Below are 13,414 nucleotides of genomic sequence, written 5' to 3'. Positions count from 1 at the left end.
CTCATCCTCTGCCGTCCCCTTCTTTTGCCATCTATTGTTCCCAGCATTAGACTCTTCTCCAGGGAGAATTAGACTCTTCTCCAGGGAGTATTTGAGTGTCATCTTCAGTATCTGGCCTTCTAAAGAGCAGTCAGGGTTGATCTCCTCTAGGACTGACTGGATTGATCGCCTTGTGGTCCAAGGGACTCGCAGGAGTCTCCTCCAGCACCACAATTCAAAGGCCTCAATTCTTCAGCACACAGCCTTCCTTATGGTCCAGCTTTCACAGCCTTACATTGCAACTGGGAAAACCATAGCCTTGACTATACGCACTTTTGTTGGCAGGGTGATGTCTCTGCTTTTTAGTATGCTGTCTAGATTTGCCATAGCTTTCCTCCCCAGGAGCAAGCTTCTTTTAATTTCTTGGCTGCAGTCCCCATCTGCAGCGATCTTGGAGCCCAAGAAAATAAAATCTGTCACTACCTCCATTTCTTCCCCATCTATTTGCCAGGAAGTGAGAGGACTGGGTGCCATGTTCTTAGTTTTCTTAATGTTGAGTTTCAAGCCAACTTTTGCGCTCTCCTCCTTCACCCGCATCAAGAGGCTCTTTAGTTCCTCTTCGCTTTCTGCCATGAGAGTGGTATCGTCTGCATATCTGAGGTTGTTGATATTTCTCCCAGCAATCTTAATCCCAACTGGTGATTCATATAGCCCCGCCTTTCTCATGATGTGCTCTGCATATAAGTTAAATAGGCAGGGTGACAGTATACAGCCTTTCCTTTCTCCATTTTGAACCAATTAGTGGTTCCGTGTCCAGTTCTCACTGTTGCTTCTTGACCAGCATATAGGTTTCTCAAGAGACAAATAAGATGGTCTGGTACTCCCATCTCTTTAAGAACTTGCCACAATTTGTTGTGATCCACACAATCAAAGGCTTTAGCATAGTCAATGAAGCAGAAGTAGATGTTTTTCTGGAACTCCCTAGCATTCTCCATTATGCAATTTGATCTCTAGTTCCTCTCCCTCTTCGAAATCCTGCCTGTACTTCTGGTAGTTCTTGGTTCACATACTAGTGTAGCCCAACTGGCAGAGCTGTGTGGAAGCCCTTTTTCTGTCTCATTTTGCATAGGATTATGCCCTTAAACTGGCAATGACTTTATTGCTATGCTGAATGAATTACAAGATGATGCAGGTGCAGGCAGGGAGAATGTTGCTGGAGACTGAGTATATTTTCGATCCTCGCTGAGTGCAAAGAGTTAGGCAAAACTACCAAAAGGCTGAGCAGAAGCTGCAGATGAAGCTGTAACAATTTGAAAGAGGTCATGGCCTGTCTCCATATCATGTTGGTGTCCTGGCAGTCTCTCACCACTGTGCTTCTTCCTAGTCATGCAATTTTTGTCACTGGGAGCAGTGAATCTTGGGGAGAGCTGTGTGTAAAAAGGGTTCAAATAAGAAATTGGAAGGCTTCTACTCAGGGATAGTTCTGCTTCAAACCAGCCTTCCCCAGTCTGGTGCCCTAGATGTTTTGGACTTCAGCTCCTTTCAGCCCCAGGCCGCATGGCCAGTGATTAAGAATTCTGGGAGTTGTCGTCAAAACATCTGGACAGCACCGGATTGAAGTAGGCTGCCTTACTGGAACACTAAGTAGAAGCATTAATTTATTTTGGAACACCCAATTTCCATCAGTCCCACTGCCCTAGTTTACTGCAGCCTCCCACTCTGTTCCAGAGAGTCCCCCAATCCTCAAAACTATTTTTGGGGGAAACATGAGCTGCAAATGGATCGGAAAGATTGGGAGGGGGAGAGCTTTCCTCTAAGGTGAGAACATTGAACTACTTTCTGCCCAAAGCCTGAATTCCATTTTGCATAAGCCTTTAGGAGGCACATTCCAGGCAAAAGGACTTTGGCTAAAATACTGACATATTTTAGCTTAAAGTTCTTACTGACAGTAACTAATCTTTCAGAGGGAACCTTTTAGAATAAGGTTCATACAAAAGCCAGGAAACCACCAAATAATCAGGGGTAAGGCAAAGGGATGAGGCTAGGAGTAGGAACATTCCCATCTGGAGAAGCCCACTAGACTGGTTTGTGACCTCCTGGAGGGCTAGTTTAGTCCCAAAGCCTGGAGTTCTGTGCCTCTGCATTATGGCAAGGTCACCATTGGTTAAAACTAGGAAGTCCAAAATAGGGCTGTAGAGGAATCCATATTGGATCTGGGAAACCAGTGGATTCCCTAACTTCAGCTTCCTGAACTCTGGCTTGCTTTGTCACAGCCCTGAGTCTGATTCCCTGGCAAGTACAGCCAGCTTTCGTTGCTTCACCTGAAACAAAAGAAGGATGCCAGTTGTGCAACATTCATTCTATTTTCTAGACTTCCTCTCAGTTCAGCTGGCTTTGCAAGACCAGGCCAAGCATGAGAGGAGGTCCATCAATTGATGGGATGGATTCTGGTAAGTGCTCCAGTCCAAAATTCTCAGGTGTGATGAAGTCCCTGATGGGAATTATAATTCCACAAAGCCCAAATAAATTGTTAGTATATTAGATGATTAGGGGAAACAAGCAGAGGACAGTGACAGCACTTTAAAGGGATAGTTATGGTCAGAAATAATGCATTATATAACAGAAAGCATACCGTACTCAGTGATAAAGGCATGCTTTTTTGTTTGTTTAGTCACAAAGTTGTGCCCAACACAACACGACTCCATGGACAACATTCCTCCAGGCTCTCCTGTCCTCCACCATCCCTCAGAGTCCACCCAAACTCACACCCACTGCCACAGTGACTCCATCCAGCCACCTCATCCTCTGCCATCCCCTTCTCCTTTTGCCATCAATCGTTCCCAGCATCAGGGGCTTCTCCAGTGAGTTGTTCCTTCTCATTAGGTGGCCAAAGTATTTGAGTGTCATCTTCAGGATCTGGTCTTCTAAAGAGCAGTCAGGGTTGATTTCCTTTAAGATTGACTGGTTTGATCTCTTTGCACAAGGCATGCTACCATTCCTTATACAGGTACAGTGTAATGCACTGTATGAGCCAAACATATGGAGTGGTTAACCACAGGGATTCTTATCTGAAGATGCATTTGGCCCATAAGACCAGCTTGCACTTTGGGCTGGTGACTATTTAAAAACAAATCTGGGTAGGGGTGCATGGAGAAAAAGAACAGGATGGTCAAGGATGTGCCAAGGATGGTCCCCATTCCATATTTAAAAACCTGGCTGGGATGTCAACGGAATTGTTCCTCAACACTGACAATGGGTTAGCATCCTCCCCCATGCCTGAAGGCAGCAGGCTAGCTGAGGGCAGGCCATGGGACACACAGTTCTCTCCCACAACAGCGTGCTGCTGGATTTGGATGCATTGGATGCAACACCATGCTGCTGGCTTCAAGGATTTGCAGCTCCTCCACTTAACCCCAGAAGAAGACACGGCTGTCCGAAGATGGGTACATGCTGACCATCTATGTCAGTCACCCTGATAGACCCATGGCTGACTTCAAAGGTGTTTAATTTTTTAATGAATTATTAGTTACGCTTGGACTGCTGAGAACAGCCTTGCTATGCACTTCTGGGAACATAGATAAACAGAAGAATCAGGGTTTGGCATGGCTTCCTTAGCTGATGTGGTTTTGTGGTGAAAATGATAAACCTCCAGCCAAGCTGGGTTTGTGTGATTAGAAATAAAAATCGTTACTGTGCTACATATACACTGTTTCTATACCAGTAAAAAAGATCTTGTAACTGTCAATTCTTGCTAGTTGAACTGACAAGCTATTTGTTGGAAAATTTTCAAAGGAAATCCTAACAAAACCTCACTGTAAAGTATGGGAACATGACACAAATCCACTAATCCATCACTCCAGGATACTATGAGCAATTAGGGACTAGATAGGAAGCTGCCTCATAAGAAATTAGACTAGCTGAGTAACATCTACTCTGACTAGCAGCAGTAGTTTCTCAAGGTCTCCAAAAGGAACCTTCTTCTAGCTGACCCATTGAATTGGAAGTGCCAGTAATTCAACATGGAATCTTCAAGATTGTTCTATCACTAAGTGATGTTCCTTCTAGTCTTCCCCCAATGTATTTTTTCCCCAACTTATACCCTCAACATTTTCAGAGAGCAAGTAATGGTAAAAGCCCTGGACCAGGACTCAGAAGAGCCAGGTTCTACCCCAAACCCATCCATGGGGCTCCCTGAGTGACTTTGGGTCAGTCACAGACTTTCACAGATTCTAACCTACTTCACAGGGCTGTTATTGTGAGAATAAAATGGAGAGGAGAACTTTGTAAGCCACCTTGGGTTCCTTGGGAGAGGCAGAAAGGTGGGGTATTAGTGCAGTGCAACAACAATAACAGCACTACAGAAGCTTTAGAAGCACACAGGTCCTTCTTGGAACACTGGGGGCCTTTTGACATTTTTCTTTATACCTGGAGAATCCCTCATGTATGTAGGAAATTCTACCTTTCTTGGAGGAATCCATTCCACTTCTTAACTGATAGGTACTCAACCATCCAAGTGCAATATTTATTGGAATAATACTTCTGCATAAACTACTACAATTCATCCAGCTGCAGCTGAAATGATGGTGACTTTGAACATTACAGGAAACATCGCCAAAGATGTTATGTTCCCATGTTTGTTTCCCCGCTCCCCCATGGTTCTAGTATATTTTCTTCATTTCCATCATTAGCAGATTTTTTAGCTTCAACATGTGTGCATCTGGAATTCTGGAGCAATACACCACTTTGTTACTGTGGCTGTTATCCCAGATACTGATGAGAATATAGCACTAGTTTATAACTTTACCTCGTTTGAGCAACTTCTGCGGGGTCCAAAGTGCCTTCCTTTATCTAAACTCTGGGAATTCTTTAAATTCTAGCAGTAGGTTTAGTTATTTGTAAACAAACAGTGCAGAGCCAGTTCCCAAATACGCAACATATACAACCAGCCCACAACTTTATTTTATTCCCAGAGAGCATGAGTCCTCCTTAACCAAATTCCCAGATGGCGGTATTTTCCTGAAATGGTTTCAAGTGGACATTGCTACTGCAGGTGGCCTCGCAGCTTCAAGCCAGTGCTGCGAGGGGCAGCCAGACAGACAGAAGAATGACGCCGCTGTCCCACTGGGAAGCACTGCCCCGACTGCACTACAGACAGCGGCCTATGTCAGATCCTAGGATAATATGCTCACATTTGCAGCCAGATTGTAAGTGTTGCGTCTACCTCATGGCGCAATGTGCTTTCAAAGGGGATATGAAGAATGCACTCGTCTTTTATTTTTGTTGTTGCCTCACCAAAGGTTTTTGACATTTCAGCTCAACACTTTTCTATAAAGGCTACAGCTTTTCCTTTTTTAAATTAGAGACTCCACCTAATGACAGCTGTGTACTTCTTGCTTCTCTCAACATATACAGTCTCCCTGGTCTGACATTTCAGTCCCTCGTTGTCTTTAGAGAAAGTCCTGCCTTTTGGCCCACAGACCTGGGCCCAGTCAAGGAAGGTGGGAATTATATATTAGGTCCACATAACCCTGGAACAGATCTGTGTGATATCCCTGCAGAGTTATGGAACTTCCAGCTAGCTTTGAATTATTTTGAGCAGCTAACTTTTCAGCTGTTTAAGGCTACCATTGGAGTAGCGCAGATGTGTGTTCCTTTGTCACATTATCCACCAAATGGACAGTGTGAACAGAATTTTGGTACCCATCACAGAAACAATCTGATTTGGAGAATGAGTCGAATGAATGTAAAACAAGAGAGCAGGGAGCAATAAGATCTAGAGCTTGGAGCCATTTTATTATCTTAAAAAAAAAAAAAACAATGTGTTCAAACTTTGTGCTCATTCTTATGACACCTGCAGAATTTATTTATGAGAAGACTGCATGGCAGTAATGAAGCCTTGTACAAATGTCACTGTTGTAATCCATAAAACTGGATATTTAGGATAAAGGATTAGTAACCTCCTAATAAAATAGAGGAATGAAATATGAAAAAAGGACGGGTGTCTTATTTAAAGATGGCGTGCATCTTTAAATAATGCATATGCTCGAGTTCTTTTTCCCACTGTCATATAATACCTTAGGGTACTTAACATCCATTCATGAGAATATTTCTCATGCATTAGGTTTCAAACTCAGTATTCCATGGACCACAAAATTCTGCAAGCCAGGCTTCTACACAACGATACCTTCTTGGGACTATTTTACTGTGGCAGTGCAACCAGGAAAGGGTTTCAGGGCACACAAGTCTGCTTGACCATACTCAGCAGAATGAGCAGGGGGTCCCCAAAGGCACAGGGCTGGCTCACTCCATTTTCTAGTAAGTGAAGTAATATGTCTTACCAGCTACACAGCTGGGCCTCACTGTCCCACTAAGTCCAGATGCCAAAATTTCCAGACTGCACCACTTTTTCTGTTAAGTTTTAACAATGTCTGAAAAGAAAGAAACCAGACCATTTGGCTAAAATAAAACTTGATTTCTGGGGTGGAGTACAATGATGTCGCCAGATGGTTTGAGGTAGCAATGACTGGTGTCTTTTTCATTCTGTTCGGCATGCTACTCGCAGCTTGGAGAATGCATGGTAAAATGTCTTTAACTCTACAGGAAATATTCAAGAATATTCTTGTTGTTAATACATTTCTGCCTACACCCCAAAATTAAGCAAGCATGTAAGAGAGCCTCAATGGAAGCTGTTTTATATATTGAAATGTGTTATAACATGGTGGTGGCGGTATTTCTTGAAACACTAATGGACACAGGTGAGGTGAACCCCTGGGACTGTGGTACATGGGGAAAGGAGGTTTGACCCTCTCCTCTTACCACAGTCCCTCTAACAGTTATTTGCCCACAGAGAGGAAGTTTCTATGGAATGTACAGGTTACATCTGCCCAGCCCAGAGTTGAATGGATGCCTGCTGATATATAGATTCCTCCAGTCTCTGTTATCCAGCAGCCATCTGACAATTTAAGGGTCACACCTAGCTACAAATTAGGCAAAGACCCGAGCTGGGATCCTTCACAAAACTCATGCCAAAAACTGGGTTCCATAAAAAGAAAGAGAGAAGAAAAAGAAGAGCAAAATTAAAAGAGGGGGTAATAGAAGTAACTCTGAATTACAGCAGAGCTGTTGAACCTCTTTCAGACCAAGAGCTGAATTCTATTTCAGAGAAGTTTTTGTTTTTTTTTTTGGGGGGGGCATATGGGCCAAATACAGAAGATGCTAGGTGGGGGGATCTCCAAATTGTTCATTAACGCTCTCACTGCCAGTAACTAAGCTTTAGGAGAGACATTTCTCCTAATGGGATAAAAGTGCACAAATGCCAGGAAATCCCCAAAGAATTGGTAGGTGGAGGAAAGGGGAAGGACCAAGAGAAGGAGGTGTGGTTTCTGTAAAATCCAAGGTGACATGGGTTTTCAGGTTGTGCACCCCTAAATCAAAGGGAGGGAACCTGTTAGGTGCAAGTGCATTGCCAATGCTAAGACTACTTTAGGAGAAAGTTAGTATTTAGGAAATAAGGATGTATTGTATTTTAAATGTGCTGGTCTTGGTTATCTGTAAAATAATTTACATTTCTCCCAAATGGTAAAACATGTATCCATAACATCCAACCAGTGTGGGTTATGATACTTGCTAACTTGAACCCAATTTCCAGAAGCTCCTTCTTACCAAAGAAGAATGGGAAAGGACAACCCTTTCTTTTACACTGAGCCCTCATTTTCCAAAGGCTAGCTATCAGAAGGCCAGAATAGTCTCACTAGGCTGGTGTCCCAGCAGAGTGACCCAAGGCAGAATGGTCAAGACTGAGACACCAAACTGAGATGCATCCAACTTCTTCAAGAGTAAAGGTCAAATCAGCAAAGAGAGAGTGGATTTCATCAATGGTGATGACAGTGGAGAAACTTCTGAAAGGCAGCTACTGGGCAACAGCGGTAGTTGAAGGCAACACTGGCAGAGGATCTTTCACAAACAACAGCAGTGAAGCTCAAGCTAACTCTGGTTTGTACTGCACAGAAGAAGGATGCAGTAATCCACTTCTGAATTTTCATACCTTGAAAACCCTATGAAGAAAAAAATCCAAAATGAAACCAAAGGAGCAGCTGGGGGAGAAAAGCAGTTACCTGGGGTGTGCTTGTCTCCTTTGGTGCCCAAACGGTGCTGTAAGATGTAAAAAAAGTGGGGCTGCTGGTGGCTGCCTGAGAGCAGCTGGAGGAGGCAAGGGAAGAAGAACAGCCACCTGAGGCTGCATTTGTCTCCTTTGGGACCTAAATCAGTACACTGAGGGGAGCTGCTAGAGGAATAGTGCTTGAGAAGGCAAGGAGGTTCACTCTTAACAGCTTATGCATCTAAATTGGTTGTTGCCCCATATTGGAACAAATTCAGGCATGAAGCATTATCTCGAAACATGCTGAAAACCCTTCCTTGTTTTTGGCCATAACAAACTAGTTTATCACTTGGCTTTATTATATGAATTTATGCAATAGTTCCAGTGCTTTGTTTTAAATACTTATACAAGATATGCACACAAACATACATACACATATGTGTAAAACATTTGGTGGGATTTAGAAGTTACATTTCATTTTTATATTTCATTACCTTGGACTTTATCTGATTAATTTGCTACTGTGGGCATTTTCTGTATCTTGTTTATATGTTTGTTACATGGACCCAGTATTAGAAAGCCTTGTAAAAAAAACCCTTTATTCAACTTAGTTCAGAAATCTATCTTAGTCTATTGAGATCCTATGCCTAGAGAAACAGAGTCAGAAGACAACCAGTCCTGGTTCTCTGATGAACCAAGGAGTAGTAGATTTTCCACTAAACAATAACTCTGAGCTATTAAATGGTAGGGATGCAAAACCTGAAGATAGATTTTATCTTTTGTGAGGAAAATTCTGTTTTATATTCCCATGATAATTGTCCAGTTAACTGTTCAGTTGATCCAGTAATAGAAGAAAGCAGATTGCTCATCTCCTGCCAAAATACATGCTAACTTATATAAAAATATTAAATGCACTCAGAAATAATTCAGGTGAAGCAGAGTTATTGGATGTTGAGATGGAAGCCTCTACATTGTACAGCCTATTAAGAGATCAATGGTGTTTTTTTTAAACCTAAGCAAACAGCAGTGATGATTTCTCATAAAACGGATGTGTTGCAACAGGCAATTTTGGGTCTGAAAGGTACTGTCAGCATTCCAGTCTGACTAGCTGAGATGGGATTTTGACAGTGGTTTTGCATACAGCCCCATCTACATGAGGAAGAGAGCCAGGTGGATCATCAGCAAAAGGATGCAACTAAGCCTGATAAGCTCTCTACAATTCAGTACTTAAAGAATTAAATAACATTGTCTTAGGCTGGAAAATTAACTCAGAATTATATTATCAGTCTAATCAAAATGTATGTAAGGCAGCACTGACAGCTCCTTTTCTATTCTTAACCTTACTCCATCTGACCCAAGGCTCTTGATAATTGATGAGTACTTGGATTTTGCCTTTCCTTTTGCCCAAGCCCAATTTAACATTCAGTCAAATTCTGCACAATTAGACTGTGATTCTCTGCTGACAGAAGAACCCCTGAACATCTCAGGGCACCACCCTCATTTCCCTCCTGGGGATAAAGTGCCTTTAATGGTACCCAAAAATATAGAAAGCAGCGGGATTAGTGAGCCATCACTTGAGATTAAACAATATCAAAATGAGTTATATCAACTGTATAATAACTCTAGTCTCCCCTTTAAAATGCAATGAAATAGAAAATCAGGCTAAAGCTGATAACCAAGATGGTAGGGGAAGGAAGAAGCAGAGAAGTGAGATCCCCTGTTTTGTTATCTGTCCAAATAATCTCAAAATATGTCATCATAGAAATGAAAGAAAGAAAATACACTTCAGATCTAAGGTAGGAGCTGGGTCATAGTCTGAGAAGTTTGATCAGTACAATCATCACTTTATAAAAACATTCATGTATAGAAATCAGTTTGAGTCTCTAAAATTGATGGTACAAGGCAATTCAAGGTATTGGGACAATGGTAGAGAACACTTCCACAGAATGTAGAGCCTCTTGAGTCACAGTTAAGATCACAATCCTGACTAGGCCTTTCCCAAGAAAGGGTTAGGTACACTTTCCTGGAACCTGGCAAGCTGGGGAAATCAAGTGATGGACCAAGAATTTGTCAGAACACTACAACAATATGATATTATTTGTCTGCAAGAGACATGGTTTTATGAGCATAGTCCACCATTTGTTCAGGGTTATCAGTCAGCCACCTATAAAGAAATGTTACAAAGGCAGGGGAAGTAGGGGATTAGTTACCTTTATCTCATTAGAATTAGCAGGAAACCCACAGTTAGTAGATGTAGAATCACAAAATAGTTACCTATTATATGTACAAATTAAAACTATTGTTGGAAATGTTCTTTTTTGTGTCATTTTTATTTCCTTCCCAACAAAGGGAAGACTAGTGGCTGATAATATTTGAGAGGATTTAGTATCTCTTCTAGATCAGATAACTCCGAAGTCACCAAATGCATGCATCTTTTTTTTGTGGGGACTTTCATTCCCATATACAGTAGGTACAGTCTCAGAGGGGCTTTGGTTGCCTCTGGGTTTAGATTGAGAAGATGTTTTTCTAGCAGCTCATACTTCTGTGGATACTAAATACAATCAGTAGGGACTAAGATTTTTTAGTTGCATATTGTTATAATCTATACACACTTTGTGGAAGTCCTGTGGACAAATCTGGAGGATACTATACTTACATGTGGAAAGACGGTGCTAGTGTTATTGAGCATGTTATGGGCTCTCCTTCCCCATTTCCCCTGGTAAACACCTTTCAAGTTCTTGATCTTATTGAAAGTAACAATTTCCAATTTTAATGTCTTTCCGCTCACTAAGTGAAGGTGTTATATCTACCAAAACAGCAAATTTGACTGGAGAAATGGTTGGTGAGAAATAGTAAAATTGTCACACAGGCTAAGTAGTGCTACTGAAGAAAGACTTTATACCCATAACATGATGAATTTGTGTCAATTATTTTGGAACAAGTCAGTAAACCATCTAGATGCTTTTCGACAAATTATTAAAGAACTTAGGCAGATGATACTATACCACTGGCAGAAAGAAGCAATGACTTTAAACGACTCCTGATAAAACAGAAAAAAGAAAGTGCAAAAGCAGGATTGCAATGGAATATTAAGAAAACAAAATGTCCACAGAAGAATTATTGAATTTACTGTTGATAATGAAGAAATTGAAACTGAGAATGATTTCTTATACCTTCGCTTAGTCATCAATTCAAAGGCAAACTGCAGCTTAGAAATTTGAAGACAACTAAGACTTGGCAGGGCAGCAATGAAGGAACTAGAAAAAATAATCAAGTGTAAGGATGTTTCACTGGATACCAAGGTCAAGATCATCCAAACTATTTCATGCCCAGTCACAATGTATGGGCATGAAAGCTGGACAGTGAAGAAAACTAACAAGAAAAAAAATATGAGGCATTCAAAACATGGTGGTGGAGGAGAGCTTTGCAAATCCTCTGGACTAACAGAAAGACAAATCAGATCAAGCCAGAGCTTTCCCTAGAAGCAAAAATGACAAAGCTGAGGCTGTCGTACTTTGGACACATCATGAGGAGGCAAGACTCACTGGAGAAGACCATCATGCTAGGAAGAATCAAAGGGAGAAGAAGAAGAGAAAGACCGGGTATTTGATGGACTGAGTTCATAAAGGAAGCTACAGCCTTGAACTTGGAATTGCTGAATGGACCTGTCATGGACAGAATATTTTGGAGGTCATAGGGTCACCATAAATCACAGGTAACTTGATGGCACATAACAGTAGTAAATCAGTGTTGTCGCCTCTGAGCATGTTCCAGGGCTGACTGAGATGGAAAGAGTCTGAGTTTTTTTAGGAGAAAGTTTCTTATGGTTGTATCAGGAAGAGAAAAGTAGCTCTGGGGGATGGGGGGGATCCTCACTGAGATTCAGTAGCCTTAGGTCTCTACCTTTCTGTATCTTCATACACTGAGTAAAACTGGGAGCAGACATCCTGTTCTACCACTGTGTCGTAAGGAATGGTGGAACAAATCCTGACAATATTGAACATGTTTTTTGTTTCCCTGAAAACAAAACAAAGCAGAGCAGATATGTCTCAAGCCACCTCCTCCCGGTCCCCCATGGACACTACTGGCTACAAGGGCTGTGAGGACCACATTGTTTGCATCCATTTGAAAGTCAAAACTGACTGAGCCCAAGATGCCCCTTCATCAGCAGATCAGAGCATGTTGGAACAAAGATGGGCAAATCTCAATACTGGCTAAGAAGCACATGGTGAAGAATAGAGAGGAATGCACATTTCAGGATGTCAAATGTGGAGGATTTGTTTGGGTCAGCTTAGAGTTGAGGGAGGGTGGCGCACTGATCTGCATACAGTCGGGCGTGATTGCATGCCTTTGTCTCCTTCAACAAGCCAAGATTTTCTTCTCACCCACCTTGTTACCAGAGATGAACAAAGACATTTCTAAAATAGACAAACTACATGGAGGTCCAGCGGTCTTTCCTTGGCTGCTTGCTTCTTCTGAATAACTCATCACATGCCGTTTGTGACACCACAGTCAATTTAAGGAATGCCAATTTACAGAAGTAGAAAATAGCAGGTAACTAAGAACAAGAGTAATTCTCAATCTGCTTCATTATCTTGTTTTCAGGAGTATCCATTCTTCACACAGAAGCCTTGCTCTGGCCACTCATCTTGTCCCTTCTCGTGGCTCACACAAAGCACACACCTGCTCACTCCCACAAACCCAGCTCATCCAGCAGCACGTTCCAAAGATGGAAAATAGAATTCACTGTTTCCTGCAATGCAAACAAAAAAGGGTGGTTTGAAAGGCAGGCTTTATTGCAGAGGAGTCGCCATGCACATCCCCATATGCAGCAGCCCTATGCCAGCATTCCCGTCGACACAGAGATGAAAAGGACTGTGTGTATCTCTAGCCTCAGGTTGCATGGAGACATCGCTTCTGCAATAGAGGGCCTTTTTGATTTCTATATACTCCCTCCGATGCCTGATTTTCTATTTTATCTGTACAGCAATCCAGTGTCAAAATGAGACAGTGAATGGCCCCACATCTACCCTGTGAGCTTCATGGCTGAGCAAAGTTTTGAATCTGGGTCCTCCCAAGTTCTAATGTGATATCCTGATCTAGAAGTGAGAGCCACTGTGGTGTAGTGGTTAAGAGCGTGGGACTGGGACTCAGACGATCCGGGTTCGAGTCCCCGCTCGGCCATGGAGCCAACTGGGTGACTTTGGGCCAGTCACAGACTCTCAGCCCAACCTACCTCACAGGGCTGTTGTTGTGGGGATAAGATGGAGGAGGAGAATGCTGTAAACTGCCTTGAGCCCTTTGTAGGAAAAAGGCAGGATATAAATTGGGGGGGGG

The sequence above is a fragment of the Varanus komodoensis genome, unplaced genomic scaffold (assembly GCF_004798865.1).
Source record: "Varanus komodoensis strain SLA01 unplaced genomic scaffold, ASM479886v1 scaffold5, whole genome shotgun sequence".
Lineage (NCBI taxonomy): Eukaryota > Metazoa > Chordata > Lepidosauria > Squamata > Varanidae > Varanus > Varanus komodoensis.
This window is presented reverse-complemented; position numbering follows the sequence as displayed.